The sequence below is a fragment of the Anomalospiza imberbis genome, unplaced genomic scaffold (genome assembly GCF_031753505.1).
Source record: "Anomalospiza imberbis isolate Cuckoo-Finch-1a 21T00152 unplaced genomic scaffold, ASM3175350v1 scaffold_948, whole genome shotgun sequence".
NCBI lineage: Eukaryota > Metazoa > Chordata > Aves > Passeriformes > Viduidae > Anomalospiza > Anomalospiza imberbis.
This window is the reverse complement of record NW_027100569.1, coordinates 28,147-38,706: the sequence shown is the minus strand read 5'-3', so window position 1 is coordinate 38,706 and position 10,560 is coordinate 28,147. Positions and strand designations below refer to the sequence as shown.

General features: G+C 37.9%; 1 long non-coding RNA gene across 1 annotated transcript; it reads left to right on the top strand.

Moving 5' to 3' along the window:
* The first annotated feature begins 7,260 nt into the window (after positions 1–7,260).
* LOC137468006 (uncharacterized) lies at positions 7,261–9,548 on the top strand. Its single transcript, XR_010995693.1, has 2 exons — positions 7,261–7,364; positions 8,702–9,548. It is a non-coding gene; the product is annotated as an uncharacterized lncRNA (long non-coding RNA).
* Positions 9,549–10,560: the final 1,012 nt, after the last annotated feature.

The following is a 10,560-nucleotide window of genomic DNA, read 5'->3' as shown; positions in this document are numbered from 1 at the left end:
TCCCAGGATTCTGGGGTGAATTCCTGGGATTTTGGTCCAATTCCCGGGATTTTTGGCCGATTCCCGGGATTTTGGGGTGAATTCCGGGGATTTGGGGCCGATTCCCAGGATTCTGGGGTGAATTCCTGGGATTTTGGTCCGATTCCCGGGATTTTGGGGCCAATTCCCGGGATTTTGGGGTGATTCCCGGGATTTTGGGGCCGATTCCCAGGATTTTGGTCCGATTCCCGGGATTTTGGGGCCAATTCCCAGGATTTCGGGGCCGATTCCCGGGATTTTGGTCCGATTCCCGGGATTTTGGGCCGATTCCCGGTATTTTGGGGCCGATTCCCGGGATTTGGGGCCGATTCCCAGGATTTTGGGGCCAATTCCCGGGATTTTGGTCTGATTCCCGGGATTTTGGGGCCGATTCCCGGAATTTTGGGGCCGATTCCCGTGATTTTGGGGTGAATTCCCGGGATTTTGGGGCCGATTCCCGTGATTTTGGTCCAATTCCCGGGATTTTGGGGTGAATCCCGGGATCTTTCCCTGCCAGGTCTCCAACTGGTTCGGGAACAAGCGCATCCGCTACAAGAAGAACATGGGCAAGTTCCAGGAGGAGGCGAGCGCCTACGCGGCCCGGAGCGCCGGGGAGGCCGCGGGCCAGCAGGGCCCCGGCCCCGGCTCGCCCGGCTCCGGTGAGAGCGGCTGGATCGCTAATTAACCCGGGCTAATTAATGAGCGGCAGCTCTGCCTGCTGGGAGCGTTATTTCACCTTTTGATTTGGGTTTATTTCGGTTTATTTTGGGTTAATTTGGGTTTATTTTGGCTACCATGGCCCCGCCCCCTGCTTGCCCAACTCCCATGAACAGGTGGGAATCGCTAATTAACACGGGCTAATTAATGAGCAGCAGCTCTGCCTGCTGGGAGCGTTATTTCACCTTTTGATTTGGGTTTATTTGGGTTAAATTCGATTTATTTGGGTTTATTTTGGCTACCAGGGCCCCGGCCCCTGCTTGCCCACCTCCCCTGAGCAGGTGGGATTCGCTAATTAACCCGGGCTAATTAATGAGCAGCAGTTCTGACTGCTGGAATCATTATTTTACCTTTTTATCTGGGTTTATTTGGGTTTATTTGGGTTAAATTCGATTTATTTGGGTTTATTTTGGCTACCAGGGCCCCGCCCCCTGCTTGCCCACCTCCCCTGAGCAGGTGGGATTCGCTAATTAACCCGGGCTAATTAATGAGCGGCAGCTCTGCCTGCTGGGAGCGTTATTTCACCTTTTGATTTGGGTTTAATTTGGGTTTAATTCGATTTATTTTAGTTTGTTTTGGTTTAATTCCGGTTATTTCCTTTAATTTTATTCCATTTCTTTCCCTTTTGTTTCGTTCCATTTGTATTTATTTCCTTTTTATTTCACTTTAATTCCATTTATTTCTTTTTAATGCCCTTATTTTTATATTTTTATTATTTTATTAGTTTGTTTTGGTTTAATTCCGGTTATTTCCTTTAATTTTATTCCCATTTCTTTCCCTTTTGTTTCGTTCCATTTGTATTTATTTCCTTTTTATTTCATTTTAATTCCATTTATTTCTTTTTAATGCCCTTTAGTTCCTATAGATTTCTCCTTGTTTCTTTTCACGTTCTTTTATTTCTGTTTATTTCTTTCCTTTATATTTAATTTCCTTGCTTTATTTCCTTTTATTTACATTTATTTCTCTTTACTTCCTTTACATTTAATTCCCCTTTATTTCCTTTTAATATCTCTTTTCTTATTACATTCTTTTATTCACTTTTATTCACATTTTATTTCCTTTTCACTTATTTTTCTTCCTTTTAATCCAAATAAAAATTTATTTCCACTTTTTGCTTTTTATTTTCCTTTCATCTTCTTTCTTTATCCTTTTATCTCCTTTTCCATCCATTTATTTCTTTTTATTTCCCTTTTAATTCCCTTTTTTCCCCATTTTCCCTCCCCTTTTTATTCCATTTATTCCCCTTTTTACCTCACCTGAAGAACCAATTTTGGCGGGTTTCTCACGCATTAAAAATCTTGATTTTAATTGAATTTTTGGGGTTTTTTTGGTTGTTTTTTCAGCTTCCTCTGGCTCTTTGAAGATGACAAATTCCGGGGATTCCTTCCTCAACCTGCAGCCCTTGACTTCCTACCAGAGCCCTCCCAGCGCGCAGAGCCAGGTGAGGAAAAACGGGGAAAAATCCCAAATTTCTGCCCTGGATCCCAGCGGAATCCATTCCTTCCGCTTCTTCTGCTGAAATCGCTGCTTTCGCTGAAAATCTGAAATTCCCGTCGGGATTGGGAGGGAAATTCCATGTGAAATTCCCACTGAAAATCCAAAATTCTCACTGAAAATCCAAAATTCCCACTGAAATTCCCAGTGAAAATCCAAAATTCTCACTGAAAATCCAAAATTCTCACTGAAAATCCAAAATTCTCACTGAAATTCCCAGTGAAAATCCAAAATTCCCACTGAAATTCCTGTCGGGATTAGGAGGGAAATTCCTTGTAAAATTCCTATTGGAAATCCAAAATTCCCACTGAAAATCCAAAATTCCCACTGAAATTCCCAGTGAAAATCCAAAATTCTCACTGAAATTCCAGTGAAAATTCAAAATTCTCACTGAAATTCCTGTCGGGATTGGGAGGGAAATTCCATGTGAAATTCCCAGGAAAATCCAAAATTCTCACTGAAATTCCCAGTGAAAACCCAAAATTCTCACTGAAATTCCCAGGAAAAATCCAAAATTCTCACTGAAATTCCCAGGAAAAATCCAAAATTCTCACTGGAATTCCTGTCGGGATTGGGAGGGAAATTCCATGTGAAATTCCCAGGAAAAATCCAAAATTCTCACTGAAAATCCAAAATTCTCACTGAAATTCCCACTGAAAATCCAAAATTCTCACTGAAATTCCCAGTGAAAATCCAAAATTCTCACTGAAATTCCCACTGAAAATCCAAAATTCTCACTGAAATTCCTGTCGGGATTGGGAGGGAAATTCCATGTGAAATTCCCAGGAAAAATCCAAAATTCTCACTGAAATTCCCAGGAAAAATCCAAAATTCCCACTGAAATTCACAGTGAAAATCCAAAATTCTCACTGAAATTCCTGTCGGGATTGGGAGGGAAATTCCATGGGAAATTCCCAGGAAAAATCCAAAATTCTCACTGAAAATCCAAAATTCTCACTGAAATTCCCACTGAAAATCCAAAATTCTCCCTGAAATTCCCACTGAAAATTCAAAATTCTCACTGAAATTCCTGTCGGGATTGGGAGGGAAATTCCATGTGAAATTCCCAGTAAAAATCCAAAATTCTCCCTGAAATTCCCAGGAAAAATCCAAAATTCTCACTGAAATTCCCACTGAAAATCCAAAATTCTCACTGAAATTCCTGTTGGGATTGGGAGGGAAATTCCTTGTGAAATTCCCAGGAAAAATCCAAAATTCTCACTGAAATTCCCAGTGAAAATCCAAAATTCTCACTGAAATTCCCAGTAAAAATCCAAAATTCCCACTGAAATTCCCAGTGAAAACCCAAAATTCTCACTGAAATTCCCAGTGAAAATCCAAAATTCTCACTGAAATTCCCACTGAAAATCCAAAATTCTCACTGAAATTCCCACTGAAAATCCAAAATTCTCACTGAAATTCCCACTGAAAATCCAAAATTCTCACTGAAATTCCCACTGAAAATCCAAAATTCTCACTGGAATTCTCAGTGAAAACCCAAAATTCTCACTGAAATTCCCAGGAAAAATCCAAAATTCTCACTGAAAATCCAAAATTCTCACTGAAATTCCCACTGAAAATCCAAAATTCTCCCTGAAATTCCCAGGAAAAATCCAAAATTCTCACTGAAATTCCCACTGAAAATCCAAAATTCTCACTGAAATTCCTGTTGGGATTGGGAGGGAAATTCCTTGTGAAATTCCCAGGAAAAATCCAAAATTCTCACTGAAATTCCCAGTGAAAATCCAAAATTCTCACTGAAATTCCCACTGAAAATCCAAAATTCCCACTGAAATTCCCAGTGAAAACCCAAAATTCTCACTGAAATTCCCAGTGAAAATCCAAAATTCTCACTGAAATTCCCACTGAAAATCCAAAATTCTCACTGAAATTCCCACTGAAAATCCAAAATTCTCACTGGAATTCTCAGTGAAAATTCAAAATTCTCACTGAAATTCCTGTCGGGATTGGGAGGGAAATTCCATGTGAAATTCCCAGGAAAAATCCAAAATTCTCCCTGAAATTCCCAGGAAAAATCCAAAATTCTCACTGAAATTCCCACTGAAAATCCAAAATTCTCCCTGAAATTCCCACTGAAAATCCAAAATTCTCCCTGAAATTCCTGTTGGGATGAGGAGGGAAATTCCTTGTGAAATTCCCAGGAAAAATCTAAAATTCTCACTGAAATTCTCAGGAAAAATCCAAAATTCTCACTGAAATTCCCACTGAAAATCCAAAATTCTCACTGAAATTTCTGTCGGGATTGGGAGAAAAATTCCTTGTGAAATTCCCAGGAAAATCCAAAATTCTCACTGAAATTCCCAGTGAAAATCCAAAATTCTCCCTGAAATTCCCAGTGAAAATCCAAAATTCTCCCCGAAATTCCCAGTGAAAATCCAAAATTCTCCCTGAAATTCCCACTGAAAATCCAAAATTCCCACTGAAATTCCCAGGAAAAATCCAAAATTCTCACTGAAATTCCCACTGAAAATCCAAAATTCTCACTTGAATTCCCACTGAAAATCCAAAATTCTCACTGAAATTCCCAGGAAAATCCAAAATTCTCACTGAAATTCCTGTCGGGATTGGGAGGGAAATTCCATGTGAAATTCCCAGGAAAAATCCAAAATTCTCACTGAAATTCCCACTGAAAATCCAAAATTCTCACTGAAATTCCCAGTAAAAATCCAAAATTCCCACTGAAATTCCCAGTGAAAACCCAAAATTCTCACTGAAATTCCCAATGAAAATCCAAAATTCTCACTGAAATTCCCACTGAAAATCCAAAATTCTCACTGAAATTCCTGTCGGGATTGGGAGGGAAATTCCATGTGAAATTCCCAGGAAAAATCCAAAATTCTCACTGAAATTCCCAGTGAAAATCCAAAATTCCCACTGAAATTCCAGGAAAAATTCAAAATTCTCACTGGAATTCCCAGTAAAAATCCAAAATTCTCCCTGAAATTCCCACTGGAAATCCAAAATTCTCACTGAAATTCCCAGGAAAAATCCAAAATTCTCACTGAAATTCCCACTGAAAATCCAAAATTCTCACTGAAATTCCAAAATTCTCACTGAAATTCCCACTGAAATTTCCACCAATTCCAAAATTGAATTTCCACCAATTTCCAAATTGAATTCTTATTTAATTATGCTTTATTCTGTTATTTAATCAATCTTATTAATTGTTATTAAATCCCTAAATTCCCTTCTCTCACTTGAAATTTCCATGAAAATTCTTATTAAAAATCCTATTATTAAATCAAAAAATTCCCACTAAAATTCTCACCGGAATTCCTTCTCTCACTTGAAATTTCCAAAAACTTCTTAATAAAAATCCTATTATTAAATCCATAAATTCCCACCAAAATTCTCACCGGAATTCCTTCTCTCACTTGAAATTTCCCAAAATTCTTATTAAAAATCTTCTTATTAAATCCAAAAATTCTCACCGGAATTGCTATAAAAAATCCAATTATTGCACCCATGAATTCCCTTCCCTCACTTGAAATTTCCCAAAAATTTTTAATAAAAATCCTATTATTAAATCCAAAAATTCTCACCGGAATTCCTTCTCTCACTTGAAATTTCCACAAAATTTTTAATAAAAATCTTCTTATTAAATCCATAAATTCTCACCGGAATTGCTATAAAAAATCCAATTATTGCACCCATGAATTCCCTTCTCTCACTTGAAATTTCCATGAAAATTCTTAATAAAAATCCTATTATTAAATCCATAAATTCTCACCGGAATTGCTATAAAAAATCCAATTATTACACCCATAAATTCCCTTCTCTCGCTTGAAATTTCCATGAAAATTCTTAATAAAAATCCTATTATTAAATGCATAAATTCCACTAAAATTCTCACCGGAATTGCTATAAAAAATCCAATTATTGCACCCATAAATTCCCTTCTCTCGCTTGAAATTTCCACAAAAATTTTTAATAAAAATCCTATTATTAAATCCATAAATTCTCACGGGAATTGCTATAAAAATCCAATTATTACAACCATGAATTCCCTTCCCTCACTTGAAATTTCCCAAAAATTTTTATAATAAAGATCCTATTATTAAATGCATAAATTCCCACCAAAATTCTCACCGGAATTGCTATAAAAATCCAATTATTGCGCCCATAAATTCCCTTCCCTCGCTTGAAATTTCCACGAAAATTCTTAATAAAAATCTTCTTATTAAATCCAAAAATTCTCACTTGAATTGCTATAAAAAATCCAATTATTGCACCCATAAATTCCCTTCCCTCACTTGAAATTTCCATGAAAATTCTTAATAAAAATCCTATTATTAAATCCATAAATTCTCACCGGAATTGCTATAAAAATCCAATTATTGCACCCATAAATTCCCTTCCCTCGCTTGAAATTTCCACGAAAATTCTTAATAAAAATCCTATTATTAAATCCATAAATTCCCACCAAAATTCTCACCGGAATTGCTATAAAAAATCCAATTATTGCACCCATGCATTCCCTTCTCTCGCTTGAAATTTCCATGAAAATTCTTATTAAAAATCCTATTATTAAATCCATAAATTCTCACTGGAATTCCTTCTCTCACTTGAAATTTCCCAAAAATTTTTAATAAAAATCTTCTTATTAACTCCATAAATTCTCACTTGAATTGCTATAAAAAATCCAATTATTGCACCCATAAATTCCCTTCCCTCACTTGAAATTTCCCAAAAATTTTTAATAAAAATCCTATTATTAAATCCAAAAATTCTCACCGGAATTCCTTCTCTCACTTGAAATTTCCCAAAATTTTTTAATAAAAATCTTCTTATTAAATCCAAAAATTCTCACCGGAATTGCTATAAAAATCCAATTATTGCACCCATGCATTCCCTTCTCTCGCTTGAAATTTCCACGAAAATTCCCGACATTTTGTACCAAATTCTCTAATTCCTGCTCTCGCTCCAGCTCTTGATTTCCCGGGGAGCTGGGAGGGGAAATTCCCATTTTGCGGCATTTCCGGGAGCTTTTTTCCCCCTTTTTTCTCGGAATTTTCGGGGTTTTGCAGATGGATTCCCTGCGCCACGTCCTGCAGCACTCGGGGAGGTTGGAGCCCCTCGTGGCGAGCCCTTTGTACTCCACGCCGCGCCTCGACGTCAGTCCCTTCTCTTGGCTTCTATTTTTAGATTTATTTCAATTTATTCATTAATATTGCGATAAATAACGTAATTATTTAAATTAATTCAATTAATTAATTAGAATAAATAAATAAAATTAAATTATTTGAATATATATTTGTATATGTATAATTTAATTTTATTTATTTAATTTAATTTAAATAATGAAATTAATTAGTTATTAAAATATATTAAATAATCAAATTAATTAGTTATTAAAATATATTAAAATGTATATAAATATAAATATAGAAAATATATATAAATATAGAAAATATATATAAATATATAAAATATATATAAATATATAATATGTATAAATATATAAAACATAAATAAATATATAAATATAAATTTAATTTAAAAAATTAATTAATTATATATATACACACACAATAAATAAATAATATATTAATAAATAAATCAATAACCTTATGTTTATTTTAATTCTTCTCCGTAAATTGCATTTCCTGCATTCGTTTCGGTTTTCTTTGCAATTCATTCCCATTTTGATTTTGATTTTTTTTATTAATATTTCCCCCGACGTGGCTGATGTTGGGATGGAGGAAAAGCTGGAAAAATGGAATTGAGTTGGTCGACTTTCAAATCTTTAAAGCTTTTTAGCACACGTATTTTAGATTTATTTTAGAAATATGTTATATAAAATGATGATATATTTATATAAAATTACTATATAAATCAGCAAAACCACTTACATATAGTAAAAAACTTATGGTTTTTGTGTTAATGACATTATTTATTGATAAATTTATTTTAAAATTCATATATCAATATATATTACATATTTTAATATATTATTAATAGCTTTTATTGGTGGTACTACACATTAAATACATAAAATGGAATATATAAATTTACATTTAAATGTCTAAATTACACACATATACCTAATAATATTTTAAGATACGTGTGACATTATAAATTAATATTACAGGGAAGGTAAAAGTATAAATTCATCTTTTGTTTACACAAATTGAATATACCAAAACGAGATAGAAACAAAAATTCTATATAAAAATATGTACTGCTATAACATGATGATTTATAATATATTTAAATTAAATTATAAATATACAAATGACGGGAGAAGAAGTTTTTTATTATTTTGGATTTTTTTAGGGGAATTTTTGGGGGGAATTTTATTTTTTGGAGGGGGGATATCAATAACTCCGTTCCGTCTAAAACCACCCTCCCATCCAAACCCGCCGTGCGTCATCCCTCATCCCCAGGTGGTTTCGTGAGGATTGCATGGCAATTAACATCAATTAATTAATTGCGTTTGAACGCCCCCCAGGCCAACGGCAGCTGGCAGGACGCCGCCACCCCCCTCGTCCGTCACCTCCCCCGCCGCAGACCCGGGCGGCGCCAACTCCGACGCCTCCAATTAAAGAATTTTTAGGACCTTTTTTGAGAGGAGAGAGGCCAATTAACGTTAATTAATCCACGTTGCTCTCGGGCCGATGGAATTAATGACTCGCGGTGAATGAATTACCTCAGAACAAGCCAACAGATTGTGATGGCAGCGACACCTCTACCTCTCAGCGCCGACTCGGAATTATTTATAGCCTCGTTTCGCCTCGGAAAATTCCGGTTTTTTTAAGGAGAAACCTTGGATTTTACACCAAGAACCCGAAGAAGAAGGAAAAAAACAAAAACCAAAAAAAAGTCTTGGCGTTTGTCTCCGGTTTTACAGAGGGAAAAAATGGATTTATTTTTGTTTCCGTCTGATTTTTTTACGCTGGGATTTCTGTTCGAGGTGAATAGTTCCAGTTAAGCCCCCCCATCTCGTAACTCTGCATTGTAATTTTCAATAGGAAATTCAGCTTTTTCTTCATTAATTTAGCTAATTAATGGGAAAGTTGCTTTACCGAACTTCTCGCTGGACGTCACTCGCAGGCCGGACCTTCCACTGGTGTCACTCCAAGGGATTTCATATCGGGAGATTCCATGGCTTTGCTTTTTCTGATGAAAAAGTACAAAAGGAAAATGAAAACCCCCGGATTTATCACAAAAGAGCCGAACCACGGGATTTCCCCATGGGAATTCGAGGGGGTTTGTGCCCTTCTGGTGCTGTTCTCAGAGTCCGCCCCTTTCGGTTGAGATTTTAGCAAAGAAAATAAACTTCCAAAGCCTTTTTTTTTTTTTTTTCCCCTTTTTTCCCCCGCTTTCTCCTGATTTTTATTTCTCTCAGCTTTGGGCTCGGCGGGTGTGAGGTTCCTGAGGGGAGGGAAAAGAGCGGGAAGGTCGTGAGGGGAGGGAAAATGGCGGGAAGGTCGTGAGGGGTGGGAAAATGGCGGGAAGATCCAGAGGGGTGGGAAAAGGGCAGGAAGATCCAGAGGGGTGGGAAAATGGTGGGAAGATCCAGAGGGGTGGGAAAAGAGCAGGAAGATCCAGAGGGGTGGGAAAATGGTGGGAATATCCAGAGGGGTGGGAAAAGGGCAGGAAGATCGTGAGGGGTGGGAAAAGAGCAGGAAGATCCAGAGGGGTGGGAAAAGGGCGGGAAGATCGTGAGGGGTGGGAAAATGGCGGGAAGATCCAGAGGGGTGGGAAAATGGTGGGAAGATTGTGAGGGGAGGGAAAAGGGCAGGAAGACCGTGAGGGGCAGGGAAAGGGCGGGAAGATCGTGAGGGGTGGGAAAAGAGCGGGAAGATCGTGAGGGGTGGGAAAATGGCGGGAAGATCCAGAGGGGTGGGAAAAGGGCGGGAAGATCCAGAGGGGTGGGAAAATGGCGGGAAGATCGTGAGGGGTGGGAAAATGGTGGGAATATCCAGAGGGGTGGGAAGAGGGCAGGAAGATCGTGAGGGGTGGGAAAAGGGCGGGAAGATCGTGAGGGGTGGGAAAATGGTGGGAAGATCCAGAGGGGTGGGAAAAGAGCAGGAAAAGGGCGGGAAGATCGTGAGGGGTGGGAAAAGAGCGGGAAGATCGTGAGGGGTGGGAAAAGAGCGGGAAGATCCAGAGGGGAGGGAGAGGGGCGGGAAGATCCAGAGGGGTGGGAAAATGGTGGGAAGATCCAGAGGAGTGAGAAAAGAGCGGGAAAAGAGCAGGAAGATCGTGAGGGGTGGGAAAAGAGCAGGAAGATCGTGAGGGGTGGGAAAAGAGCAGGAAGATCCAGAGGGGTGGGAAAATGGCTGGAAGATCGTGAGGGGTGGGAAA